This window comes from Microcaecilia unicolor, unplaced genomic scaffold, assembly GCF_901765095.1.
Source record: "Microcaecilia unicolor unplaced genomic scaffold, aMicUni1.1, whole genome shotgun sequence".
Lineage (NCBI taxonomy): Eukaryota > Metazoa > Chordata > Amphibia > Gymnophiona > Siphonopidae > Microcaecilia > Microcaecilia unicolor.
The window spans coordinates 1-14575 of NW_021963078.1; the positions used below are offsets into that span (position 1 = coordinate 1).

General features: G+C 45.3%; 1 long non-coding RNA gene across 1 annotated transcript in view; it reads right to left on the reverse strand.

The window, feature by feature from the left end:
• Positions 1 to 7538: 7538 nt before the first annotated feature.
• Positions 7539 to 14575, reverse strand: part of LOC115458899 — a 41191-nt gene continuing 34154 nt past the window's right edge. The window contains exon 3 of the long non-coding RNA XR_003940164.1: positions 7539 to 7678. This is a non-coding gene — a long non-coding RNA (uncharacterized LOC115458899). The remainder of the gene's footprint in view (positions 7679 to 14575) is intronic.

Below are 14575 nucleotides of genomic sequence, written 5' to 3' on the forward strand. Positions count from 1 at the left end.
TGTCCTTCTCTTTTCATTGGTCTCCAGCCCAGACCTGTCAAACAAGTGCGGGAGGATTGTTTTGAGCGCATGCTCAGGCACAATTCTCCCGCACTTCTACCCCATGATCAAAGATAATTGCGCTACTTAAATTTGCATGCATTATCTCTGATCATAGGTCTAATAGTGCCCCGCGCTCTTCCAGCGCTATTTTAGAGCGCTGTTTGGAACAGCACGGGCTTTTGATCATCTGCCTCTCAGTTCTTCACTCCACATGCCTCTTATCAAATCTTCCCTCAGGACATCTACCTTCTCTAATCACCACTTCCACACATATCCGCTTACTCTCTGTTGTCCCCAATCTCCCTCTACTTGCACATCACCCCTTTCCCTCTGCTATCCCCTCCTCCACATATCCCCTCCCTTTACCTCCTCCAGCTCCCCTTGCCTGCATGTCCCCAGCCCAGCCCTTTCCTTACCCTTTCTTTCCCTCTAGCTTATTTCCCCTTCCGTACATGCTGTGCTCATCTGCTTCCTCTCCTGTTTTTCTTAAGCCCCTTGGCCCCTCAATAAACTACCTTCCCCGGCTTCTCGTACTGAACGCCATCTGTACTGGTACTATAATTCTTGGACCAGGTGACTCTCCCTGGTTGAAACTCAGCTGCTCCTGCAGCCTTCTAGCACCATACACTCTTGCAGTATGTGATCAATGTGGTCCTTGAAAACCTATGGCATTCTCAAAGTCTCTTGAGAACAGCACAGGACTTCCTGTACCGCACTGATCACATGCTGCAAGAGCTGAGCAATACAGAAAGGCCACAACAGGAACTGAGTTTCAACCAGGGCGCCACACTTTCCCACCTCAAAGTAAATTAAATTCTGCAATGCACAGCTGTGCAGCGCCCCCCCCCCCCCCCCCCCCCCCCCCCCCCCCGAGTAAAACACAAATGAAAGAGGTAAAAGGAAACTTTTTGGCACTTAGAAGTGACTGAGGCCATGTGCCTACCAAACTTTCACATAAAGGTTACTGCAGAAGGGTCAAGAGGAAATGGGTTCAAACACTGTGTGATCTCTACCAGCCCCTTCTAAGCAACATATTCAATTACATATGATTCTGAGAAAGCTAGGGTATACAATTAAATCTTTAAATCTCACAGTCAATGCAGATTTGCTGCTGACTGCTGTATATTTGTAGTTCATTGGGACTCATTACTTTTTTATGGCTTCTACATCTAGAGGTAATGTGGGTACAAGTTTAACTGAAATTCAGCAGAATGACTTCCACCCAGCTACCTGCAGAAGTCAAGCTAAAAGAAATGTAATTAAAGTCACGTGTTTTAAAATGTGAAGCTCAGAATAGAACCAAGACAGAAATTCCTTCCTTTGAAAACCCCCCAAACATTAATATCTCACATTCCTAGTTGTCACCTACACTGAGCACTGGTGATTGCACAGCTATCACATATGGCTATCAGTGTGAATTAAAACTGCATGAACTCCTTTTTTCTTTCCAACTGAATCTCCCCAAAATTTCTCAACCCTATTAGTTCTAGATTTGGGCGACAACACCACACGGCAGTCTGTAAGGTATTTCCTGTACATAAGCCAAAGTGCTGGACAAGCATACAGTGGGGGAAATAAGTATTTGATCCCTTGCTGATTTTGTAAGTTTGCCCACTGACAAAGACATGAGCAGCCCATAATTGAAGGGTAGGTTATTGGTAACAGTGAGAGATAGCACATCACAAATTAAATCCGGAAAATCACATTGTGGAAAGTATATGAATTTATTTGCATTCTGCAGAGGGAAATAAGTATTTGATCCCCCACCAACCAGTAAGAGATCTGGCCCCTACAGACCAGGTAGATGCTCCAAATCAACTCGTTACCTGCATGACAGACAGCTGTCGGCAATGGTCACCTGTATGAAAGACACCTGTCCACAGACTCAGTGAATCAGTCAGACTCTAACCTCTACAAAATGGCCAAGAGCAAGGAGCTGTCTAAGGATGTCAGGGACAAGATCATACACCTGCACAAGGCTGGAATGGGCTACAAAACCATCAGTAAGACGCTGGGCGAGAAGGAGACAACTGTTGGTGCCATAGTAAGAAAATGGAAGAAGTACAAAATGACTGTCAATCGACAAAGATCTGGGGCTCCACGCAAAATCTCACCTCGTGGGGTATCCTTGATCATGAGGAAGGTTAGAAATCAGCCTACAACTACAAGGGGGGAACTTGTCAATGATCTCAAGGCAGCTGGGACCGCTGTCACCACGAAAACCATTGGTAACACATTACGACATAACGGATTGCAATCCTGCAGTGCCCGCAAGGTCCCCCTGCTCCGGAAGGCACATGTGACGGCCCGTCTGAAGTTTGCCAGTGAACACCTGGATGATGCCGAGAGTGATTGGGAGAAGGTGCTGTGGTCAGATGAGACAAAAATTGAGCTCTTTGGCATGAACTCAACTCGCCGTGTTTGGAGGAAGAGAAATGCTGCCTATGACCCAAAGAACACCGTCCCCACTGTCAAGCATGGAGGTGGAAATGTTATGTTTTGGGGGTGTTTCTCTGCTAAGGGCACAGGACTACTTCACCGCATCAATGGGAGAATGGATGGGGCCATGTACCGTACAATTCTGAGTGACAACCTCCTTCCCTCCGCCAGGGCCTTAAAAATGGGTCGTGGCTGGGTCTTCCAGCACGACAATGACCCAAAACATACAGCCAAGGCAACAAAGGAGTGGCTCAGGAAGAAGCACATTAGGGTCATGGAGTGGCCTAGCCAGTCACCAGACCTTAATCCCATTGAAAACTTATGGAGGGAGCTGAAGCTGCGAGTTGCCAAGTGACAGCCCAGAACTCTTAATGATTTAGAGATGATCTGCAAAGAGGAGTGGACCAAAATTCCTCCTGACATGTGTGCAAACCTCATCATCAACTACAGAAGACGTCTGACCGCTGTGCTTGCCAACAAGGGTTTTGCCACCAAGTATTAGGTCTTGTTTGCCAGAGGGATTAAATACTTATTTCCCTCTGCAGAATGCAAATAAATTCATATACTTTCCACAATGTGATTTTCCGGATTTAATTTGTGATGTGCTATCTCTCACTGTTACCAATAACCTACCCTTCAATTATGGGCTGCTCATGTCTTTGTCAGTGGGCAAACTTACAAAATCAGCAAGGGATCAAATACTTATTTCCCCCACTGTATGTCAAGACTGGCTTGACCCTAATCTCTGGTTGGCTTTAGCAGCCTTATAGTGAGTGCCTCCAGTAGCCTAGTGGTTAGTGCAATGGACTTTGATCCTGGGGAAATGGGTTTGATTCCCACTGCAGCTCCTTGTGACTCTGGGCAAGTCACTGCCCCAGGTACAAATAAGTACCTGTATATACTATGTAAACTGCTATGAATGTAGTTGCAAAAACCACAGAAAGGTGGTATATCAAGTCCCATTTCCGTTTCCTTTCCCTACCAACCCCTTTCAAAAAGCTTATATCCTTCCTTAGTGACTCACTGTACTAATATTTTTGAGTTCAATTATTAACTTCCACTGGTCCTAGAGAAATCAAGGGACACACACTAACTTTAAGAGATCACACAAGTCATAAAATACTAACTGCTAAACTTGGATAGGTGATATCAGGAGAGAAATTTCATACAAAACCAACAACAGTTTGATGCAGCTGGCAGAGGAAAGGCATTATAGCAGACAATGTCTATACCTCCTTCCACAATGAATATATCCATCTATCTGACCCAGACAGAATGCATTACAATGATCATTGCCAATTGAATAGGATGAAATCAAAATCTTTGCTAAAGTGAATCATCATCAGATATTATTCAACAGCCTCTTAAGTTTTACAGAATACAAGTGACCATTATTTTGTACCAACTTTGTGGACTTATCAGATCTGAGAATACTGGCATTGTGAGGGAACAGTTCAGAATGGTTATAGTCTCTCTCAGTCAGTGGTCTATTAGTCTCTCAGTCAGTGGTCTATTAGATTGTAAGCTCTTTGAGCAGGGACTGTCTTTCTTCTGTGTTTGTACAGCGCTGCGTACACTTTGTAGCGCTCTAGAAATGTTAAATAGTAGTAGTAGTAGTAGTAGTGGTCCTCAGTCTCCACCTGCTGGTAGGAGTGCATAACCCGTCAGTCTGGGCTGGTCTGGAGGGATGTTTAGGAATTATATTTAAACCAGGATCAGATTTCAAAGTGGGGGGCAAAAGACAATTGGGAGAGGAAGAGAAGTATCCTCATAATCTTCAGAAATGACCAGAGCATGCCCCAACCCAGAATTTCCCCTTCACTTTTCCCATGTTCCAATTAATGTCAGTCACTGCACTGCTATCTTGAAAATTCCTGGAATATAAACCAGCATAAGGCCTGATCACAACTCCTCCTTCGACACAGGCTTCCTGACACCATGCAAGGGGTAGAGTCACCACAGAGCTTGCGAGCATCAGTTCACAGGCCCCCATGTTGAATTCTGTTCTAGAAATCTTCAAGATAAGAGCTGTGTGGCAGCATGCTGAGATGGTGCTATAGCAGTGACAGTGCCCAAGCCCTTTGGAAATTTGACCCTAGAAGCAGTTGCCTACACTGTCTGTGCCTAAACCCAGGCTTGATCTGTTCATATAAATAAATATAAACACTGTCAACATACAAAGCCATACAAGATTAACACGTGGTTAGAATGTCCTTTCCCTATACACCTTACAGCCTAATTCTGAACCACAAACAGGGCAAGTGATAGAGTTATCACTTTCAGGAATCTCCAGGCTGTCGACCCTCCCACCTTAACCTCTAGTATCTCTAATCTCCTCCCTTCCATCATGTCCTCTGAGTCTGTCGACAAGGCGGTCTCTGTTTACAATGCCACTCTCTCCTCTGCTCTGGACACCCTTGCACCATCCATCTCCCGTCTCACAAACCGCACTAATCCCCAGTCCTGGCTGACCCCTTGCATCCGATACCTTCGCTCCTGCGCCCGATCTGCTGAACGCTTCTGGAGGAAATCTCGCACCCATACCGACTTCATTCATTACAAATTCATGCTATCCTCCTTCCAGTCCTCCCTATTCCTTGCCAAACAGGACTATTACACCCAATTGACTAAGAGGCATATTTTCAAAGCACTTAGCCTTCCAAAGTTCCATAGAAACCTATGGAACTTTGGAAGGCTAAGTGCTTTGAAAATATGCCTCTAATTCTCTCGGCTCCAACCCTCGTCATCTCTTCGCCACCCTTAACTCCCTCCTCAAAGTGCCCTCCACTCCCACACCCCCCCCCTTCACTCTCTCCTCAATCACTGGCTGACTACTTCCGCGACAAGGTGCAGAAGATCAACCTTGAATTCACCACCAAGCCACCTCCTCAACCTTTAACCCACTCCCTCAACCAACCTACCAAGGCCGCCTCCTCCCATCCCCACCAACTTACTAAACACCATCTCTCCTACAGTCACCCCCCCCCCCATCTGTCATATCCTCAACCTCTCTCTCTCCACTGCAACTGTCCCCTACACCTTCAAGCATGCTGTAGTCACACCACTCCTCAAAAAATCACTAGACCCTACCTGTCCTTCCAACTACCGCCCCATCTCCCTTCTACCCTTCCTCTCCAAGATACTTGAACGTGCCGTTCACAGCCGCTGCCTTGATTTTCTCTCCTCTCATGCCATCCTCGATCCGCTTCAATCCTGTTTTCGTCCTCTACACTCGACAGAAACGGCACTCACTAAAGTCTGTAATGACCTGTTCCTTGCTAAATCCAAAGGTCAATACTCCATCCTCATCCTCCCTGACCTGTCCGCCGCTTTTGACACTGTCAATCATAATTTACTTCTTGCCACACTGTCCTCTTTTGGGTTCCAGGGCTCTGTTCTCTCCTGGTTCTCCTCTTATCTCTCCCACCGTACCTTCAGAGTACATTTGCATGGATCTTCCTCCACCCCATCCCGCTCTCTGTTGGAGTTCCTCAGGGATCGGTCCTTGGACCCCTTCTTTTTTCAATCTACACCTCTTCCCTGGGCTCCTTGATCTCATCTCATGGTTTCCAATATCATCTGTATGCTGACGACACCCAGCTCTATCTCTCCACACCAGACATCACTGCGGAAACCCAGGCCAAAGTATCGGCCTGCTTGTCCGACATTGCTGCCTGGATGTCCAACCGCCACCTGAAACTGAACATGGCCAAAATCGAGCTTATTGTCTTTCCACCCAAACCCACTTCTCCTCTCCCTCCACTCTCTATTTCAGTCGATAACACCCTCATCCTCCCCGTCTCATCTGCCCGCAACCTCGGAGTCATCTTCGACTCCTCCCTCTCTGCGCATTTCCAGCAGACAGCCAAGACCTGTCGCTTCTTTCTCTATAACATCAGCAAAATTCAACCTTTCCTCTCTGAGCACACCACCGGAACTCTCATCCACTCTCTTATTACCTCTTGCCTTGACTACGGCAACCTACTCCTCACTGGCCTCCCACTTAACCATCTATCCCCCCTTCAATCCGTTCAGAACTCTGCTGCGCGTCTTATCTTCCGCCTAGACCGATATGCTCATATCACCCCTCTCCTCAAGTCACTTCACTGGCTTCCGATCAGGTAACGCATACAGTTCAAGCTTCTCTTACTAACCTACAAATGCACTCAATCTGAAGCCCCTCATTACCTCTCTACCCTCATCTCCCCTTACGCCCCTACCCGAAACCTCCGCTCACAGGACAAATCCCTCCTCTCAGTACCCTTCTCCACCACCGCCAACTCCAAGCTCCGCCCTTTCTGCCTCGCCTCACCCTATGCTTGGAATAAACTTCCTGAGCCCATACGCCAAGCCCCCTCCCTGCCCATCTTCAAATCCTTACTCAAAGCCCACCTCTTCAATGTCGCTTTCGGCACCTAACTATTATACCCCTATTCAAGAAATCTAGACTGCCTCAAATTGATTGACTGCACATTCTTGTCCTTTAGATTGTAAACTCCTTTGAGCAGGGACTGTCCTTCTTTGTGAAATTGTACAGCGCTGCGTAACCCTAGTAGCGCTTTAGAAATGTTAAGTAGTAGTAGTTACAATGAGATGTGGGCAAGAGAACTAAGCATAGCTTAGTTAACACGGAACCTTAAATTTTAGATGATGCTGAAGGATCAGCACTGATTATGCATGTTCGTTACCTAGAGTTTAAGATCAGAAAAGATTACAGTGCTGTTATAACAAGCAAACTGTCACTAATATATCATCCACATCTTATTGCTGATTCAGTCTATTAATTTTTCTTGGTCATAAGACGGCCAAGTGCGACGCAGAAATCATATTTAAAAAGGCCTTCAAATGTGCTATGAAAAGAAAATCCAAACTGAAAGAGTAGGTATTTTACTATCCAAGGAATAAAAACATTAAGGGCATTTGCTAATGGTTATGCAAGCTACCTGCTGTAGGGCCCACTGGAGTAAAATAGTTAACAAATGACCCATTCATTTACATAGAGTAAGAATTTTAAAATCTAAGCTGGTTTTATGCCCCAGGTTAAGGGTTACCTAAACAGAGATTCTTTGTCAAAGACTGTGTCCGCAGGCATATTCACAGGGATAAGAAGGTCTGGATGGGAATCAAAATGAACAAAGCTGATGTTACTGATGGGCAGATGTTTCGAACCAATGGCACGATAGATAAATGGCAGAACCTAGAACCAAAAGAACAGCAAAACATGAGAAAAGCAGTTCTACTAATCATAAATCACAATTCAAAAAAAATCCACCAACTGGAACAGAGCAACTGGTAACATTAGAATACCTGACATGTAATATAGAAACAAACTAATCTGTGCACAACAAATGTTTTACAATTCATGTTATTTACCTGCAATAAATGATAGACATACTTTTAGAATATAGATAATTCAGATTTTATTAAACACTAGTAAAAAAGGCCCGTTTCTGACTGAAATGAAACGGGCGCTAGCAAGGTTTTCCTCGGAGTGTTTATGTTTGGGAGAGTGTATGTGAGAGTGACTGTTTGAGAGTCAGAGTGAAAGTGTGAGTGTGTGAGAGAGAGAGTGAGTCTGGGTGTGAGTGTGTTTGTGAGAGAGTGTGTGTGTGAGAATAAGAGTGTGTGCAAGTGTGTATGTGAGACACAGTGTGAGAGAGAGTGTGTGTGTGTGTGGGCGAGAGAGAGAGTGTGTGTGAGACACAGATTCTCTGTGAGAGTGAGTGTATGAGACCAAGCGAGTGTGTGAGTGACTGTGTGGCACATAGAGAGTGAATGTGATACAGTGTGAGACAGAGTGTGTGAGAGTGAGAGTCAGAAAGAAATTGTATATGAGAGAGAGAGTGTGAGCCGTGGCCTCCCAATCCATGGCCATCTGTCCCCTGCCCCCTCCATTCATCCTTTTCCAGCAATTCCCCTCTCTCCCTGAGCCCTGCCCTCCCAATCCATGGCTATCCATGTTTCTCTGTCACCTGCCCCCTCCATTCATCCCTATCCAGCATTTCCCCTCTCTGCCTGAGGCCTGCCCTGCAATCCATATCCATCCATGCCCATCTGTCCCCTCCATTCATCCCTATCCAGCAATTCCCCTCTCCCTGAGTCCTGCCCTTCCAATCCATGCCCATCCATGCTCCTCTGTCACCTGGCCCCTCCATTTTTCCCTATCCAGCATTTCCCCTCTCTGCCTGAGGCCTGCCCTGCAATCCATATCCATCCATGCCCATCTGTCCCCTCCATTCATCCCTATCCAGCAATTCCCCTCTCCCTGAGTCCTGCCCTTCCAATCCATGGCCATCCATGCTCCTCTGTCACCTGGCCCCTCCATTTTTCCCTATCCAGCATTTCCCCTCTCTGCCTGAGGCCTGCCCTGCAATCCATATCCATCCATGCCCATCTGTCCCCTCCATTCATCCCTATCCAGCAATTCCCCTCTCCCTGAGTCCTGCCCTTCCAATCCATGGCCATCCATGCTCCTCTGTCACCTGGCCCCTCCATTTTTCCCTATCCAGCATTTTCCCTCTCTGCCTGAGGCCTGCCCTGCAATCCTTATCCATCCATGCCCATCTGTCCCCTCCATTCATCCCTATCCAGCAATTCCCCTCTCCCTGAGTCCTGCCCTCCCAATCCATGGCCATCCATGCTCCTCTGTCCCCTGCCCCCTCCATTCATCCCTTTCCAGCAATTCCCCTCTCTCCCTGAGCCCTGCCCTCCCAATGTATGCACATCCATGCTCTTCTGTCCCCTGCCCCCTCCATTTATCCTTTTCCAGCAAGTCCCCTCTCTCCCTTCCATGACCCCCCCCTCGCATCCATGCTCCTCTCTCTCCCATGTTCCAGCCTGGGCCGCCCTCTTCCCCCCCCCCCTTCGCATCCATGCTATCGTTTCTCCCCTGCCCTTACTACTACTACTACTGGCCACCCTCTTCTCTCCCCCCAACATCCGTTTTTGTTTTTTTTCTTCATTTTAAATTTACCTCCGTGGCGGTTCCGGCAGCGAAGCGTCAGGGAAGGAGGCGGCGCTCCCGACGTCTAGCTTTCCCTTCGCTCTGTTCCGCCTTCTTTTGACGTCATCCTTGACGTCAGAAGAAGGCGGAACACAGCGAAGGGAAGGCTAGAGGTCGGGAGCGCCGCCTCCTTCCCTGACGCTTCGCTGCTGTTTTTTTTTTTCCGCCCTCGACGTCATGACGTTTGACGCGAGGGCGGGGCAGCGAGTCTTCGTCACGCAGTGGCTTCACCACCACGAACTTACGAACCGTTCTGAGAGAGAGTCTGAGTGACTTCAGAACGTTGTCCTCAGAACGTTGAGGGAGCGTTTTATTATATTAGATTTTTGGGTACTATTCAAACGCACTTGGCAGTCCTAGAATGTGTCCAGAAAATTTTTTTTTTTTTTTTTTTTAATTTCTTTATTATTTTTTAACATGTTAAATACATCTCCACATATTTGCAACGCTCAGCATATGTGTAACATATTTATCTCTTCTTCTATAGCAATATTTGCAAATAAACTCTTAACAAACCTTCCCCCATTTCTCCCCCCCTCTCCTTTCTTAGTGTGGTGTTTTACATGTTTCTTTCATCTGCTCATAAGGTTGCCAAATTTGTTGAAACCTATGTAATTGACCTTTTCTCAGTGCGGTCAGTTTCGCCATCTGATGCAGATAATCGAGTTTATGCTTTACTACTTGAATATGTGGTACCTCTATCTGTTTCCATGCCCTTGCCACTGTCATTTTGGCTGCTGCAAAAATCTGGCTAGCCATTTTATGTTGGTGTACCTTACATCTTCCCGGTCGGAAGAGCAAAAGACAATACTCCGCCCGATTTGGATATTCTATCTTTGTGATTTGGTATACCATTGCCCGAATTTGGGACCAAAATGCCTGTATCTTGGGACATTCCCACCATATATGCATAAATGTACCTCTATTTCCACATTCCCTCCAGCAGTTCGGTGATATCTTATGGTATATTTTTTGTAGTCTATCTGGTGTATAGTACCACCAGTACCATATTTTATAACCATTCCCAGCCACTGCCTGAGTGATAGAGGCCTTCAATAAATATCTGAGTCCCCTCATCCAACCTTCTCTTGAAAAGGTTTGTTGTAAGGCCCCCTCCCATCGTCTCATATAATGATCTTGAGGGTTGGACATTTTTAATAGTGCCTTATATAATCGTGACACTCCCCCTTTGCCCCCTCCTCCCTTAATTGCCTTTTCTAGCGCTGTTTCTGTAAGTTCCAGTTCTTCCCCTGCCCGTCTTTTTATATAATTCCGCAGGCTATGATAATATATCATATCCCTTTCTTCCAACTCATATTCTTCTTTTAATTCTTCAAAAGTTTTAATTTCTCCATTATTCCATATCTGGCCTAACATATATAATCTCTTACGGGCCCAATTTTTGTATACACTATCTGATTCTCCTAACGGAAACCCTGGAGCCCCACATATAGTCATTTGTAAAAAATATCTCCTCTCCGGAAACATTTTTCGTCGTATCCGTAACCATGTCTCCAGTAAGAGGCCAATCCCCACTGGCACTCCCCTAGTTAGAGACATAATTTCAGTCCCCTTCCTCCAAAGTATATCTCCTATATAACGGGTACTCAACCATGAACGTTCCCAGTGTAGCCATTTTTTATTATTTCTAGGAGTCCATTCCGCTAATATTCTTAGTTGAGCTGCCTGATAATATAGGTGGAAATTTGGTACTCCCATTCCCCCTTCCACGGGCAGCTGAAACATCATATCCCTATTTACCCTGGGGGGTCGCTTCCTCCAGATGTAAGCAAACATTTTCCTATTTAATTGTTGGAAGAACTTTTGTGGAATAGGTATCGGTATGGCCATGAACAAGTATAATATCTTTGGTAAGATTATCATTTTTATAGCATGGATTCTTCCCAGCCATGTTATAGTAAGCCCTTCCCATCTGTCCACTTCCTCAAACAGTTCTTTGATTTTTTTGGGGTAATTTGCTTGATATAATCCCCCTATTTCCGGCGTAATCTGTATCCCTAGATAGCGAATTGACTTATTTGCCCATGCGAATGGAAACTTATCTGTTATCTCTTGTATTTCTCTAGGTGGTGTTGAGAGATTTAGTATTTCTGATTTATTTATGTTAATTTTAAATCCTGAGACCCTTCCATAGTTTGTCATCACCTTCATTGTCTCTTGTATTGATTGTAATGGATGAGTTAATGTCAGGAGAACGTCATCGGCAAAAAGCATTATTTTATGTTCCCTTTGCCCCCGTACTACTCCCCTTATATCTTTGTGTGTCCGTATTATCCTAGCTAGTGGCTCGATTGATATTGCGAATAATAATGGGGATATTGCACATCCCTGCCTTGTGCCTCTGTGCAGCTCTAGTATATTAGTATGTGTCCCATTTATCTTTAATACCGCCATCGGTTTCGCGTATAATAGGCGCAGCCATGTCATAAATCGTCCCTCTATACCTATCTGACGTATTACTGTAAATAGAAACTCCCAATCTACACGATCAAATGCCTTTTCGGCATCTACTGAGAATATTATTGTTGGTGTTTTTTCATCCTGTATTTGTTGTATGATGTGTAACAGTGTCCGAGTATTATCATGTGTTTGACGACCCCTAATGAAGCCAGTTTGGTCTTCATGTATTAGTCGTGGCATTACCTCCTGTAGGCGGCGTGCCATTATTTTAGTAAAAATTTTATAGTCCGTGTTCAGGAGAGATATTGGCCGGTAGGAGCCACACTGCGACGGGTCTTTACCTGGCTTTAGGAGTATGGTCACTTCAGCCATCCTCCATGAGTATGGCAGCTCCTGTGCCTCCTCGAAGGTGGCAATAGCTTTCAGTAGTACAGGGGCTAGTATTTTTGCAAATTTTTTATAAAATCTAGAAGGGAAGCCATCTGGCCCGGGGGATTTGTTGTTTGGCAAATCTGCTATTGCTTCTTCTATCTCTTCTAGTGTTATGACCTTTGATAGCGCTTCATGCTCCCTTCCCGTGACTCTAATCATCCCCAGGTCCCGCACGTATTGTTCCATGTCCTCCCTTGATGTATCTTGTTCTGCTTGATATAGCTGATTATAGAAATCCCAAAATACCTCTGCAATTTCCTCTGTTTGTGTTATTAGCTCCCCTGAGAGGTTGCGTATGCCATGTATATAATTGCGCTGTGCCTGCTTTTTAAGCTTATTAGCCAGTAATCTGCTTGCTTTATTTCCAAATTCATAGTACTCCTGCTGTACTTGTTCTAATTGTCGGGCTATATCCCCCAGTTGTATTTCATTAAGTTGAGCTTTAAGTTGGCGTATTTCTTCTGTTTTTTTACTATCTGTTGGGTCTTTCTTATGTATGTTCTCTAGATTCGTTATTTGTTTCCGTAAATTAGTTTCTGCCTCTGCTTTTTTCTTATTGATATATGCTTGCTTCGCTATACATTGGCCCCTAATAACTACTTTCAGACCCTCCCATAAACTGGTCGGTTTAACCTCTTCATTATCATTGAACTGTATGTATTCTCTTATATTGTTTTCTATTTCTAGGACACTCTGTGGGTCCATCAAGAGTGTTTCATTTAGGCGCCATCTTCTCTTCTTTGTTTTCCCTCCCTCTCCCATCACCTCCAATAGCACCATCGAGTGGTCAGACCAGCTACATTGTTCTATCTCCACTAATTTGATAGCATTTCTCAGCCCTCTGCCTCCCAGCCAATAATCAATCCTTGAATAGGTATTATGTTTGGGTGAGAAAAAGGAATAATCTCTCTCCGTCCCATGTCTCTCTCTCCATATGTCTACTAGGTCCCATCGGGCCATCCACTTTATGAGGGCTTTCCTATCTGTTTTTGCATATTCTACCCTCCCTCCTGAATTGTCCAATTTAGGATCTATCGTAAGATTAAGATCACCTCCCACCAACAATTCTCCTTGTATATTTTCCTTTATCACCTTTTCCACTATATCTAAAAATTCACTCTGCCCCACGTTAGGGGCATACATGCACACTAGAGTATATTGCTTATTATATAGTGACACTGTCATCAATATATATCGTCCCATTTTATCTTTCACTGTAGTATGTACTTGCCATGGGAGGGATCCCGACAAAGCTATCAGGACTCCCTGCGTTTTTTTATTCGCCCTATTGGAAGCACATTGAACAGTGGGGTATCTCTTATGTTTCATCAGGTGTTCATGATTTTTTCTCAGGTGGGTCTCCTGGAGAAACACCACATCCGACTTTTGTCGGGTCAATTCTCTAAACACCTGTCTACATTTCTGCGGTGTATTGAGGCCTCTTACATTTAGTGTTATACATTTAAACATTTTACAACTTGTAATAATAAACCTTCAACATATTTAACACCATATTGTAACATCATAACATCTTGTCCCCCTTTTTTCCCTCCCCCCCCCATCCTGAGATTTACCCCTAAGGTGTATCTTCCCCCTGCTCCCCCCTCTGAACTTCCCACCCCCTCCCATCTCCCCTTCCCGAATCCAGAGCACCCGTTTCATCTCAAAATAAAAACGGTGCTTTGTAGAGAGGAAGTGATCCCCTTTGCCCATCTCTGGTTAGATATTACCATTTTTGATTCCCCCCCTCCAATCTTTATATATTTCTAACATTTCCCTTTGCTCTTTCCCCTTACCTACTTGCCTCCCTCTCCCCGTTTGATCTTCCAGAGTCCCAATTTCCCTTATATGCTATACTCCCCCAAACAGAGCTGTATCTCTAACCATATCAACCACTGAATATATCAGTCCTTGACATTACCCTTGTTATTTATGTTCAAGTGAGGCGTCCAGCTGACTGCTGGCGTTGCAGGCGTTTGCGGCCTACTCGCTGCCACTTCGGATAAGTTCTCAGGTTCGTCTGAGAGCGCCTCGTTTCCACATCCGTGGATGCTGTTGCTGAAATATCTTCGGGTAGCAGTTCCCGTGCTTCTGCTAGCGTTTTTACCTGATGTTGTCTCCCATCTTTATAGAATACCAGGGCAAATGGGTGCCTCCATCTGTACTGAAGCCCCATCTCCCTTAATCTCCTGGTGACTGGTTTCAGGTCTGCTCTCCTCCTCAGCGTTGCTGCCGCCA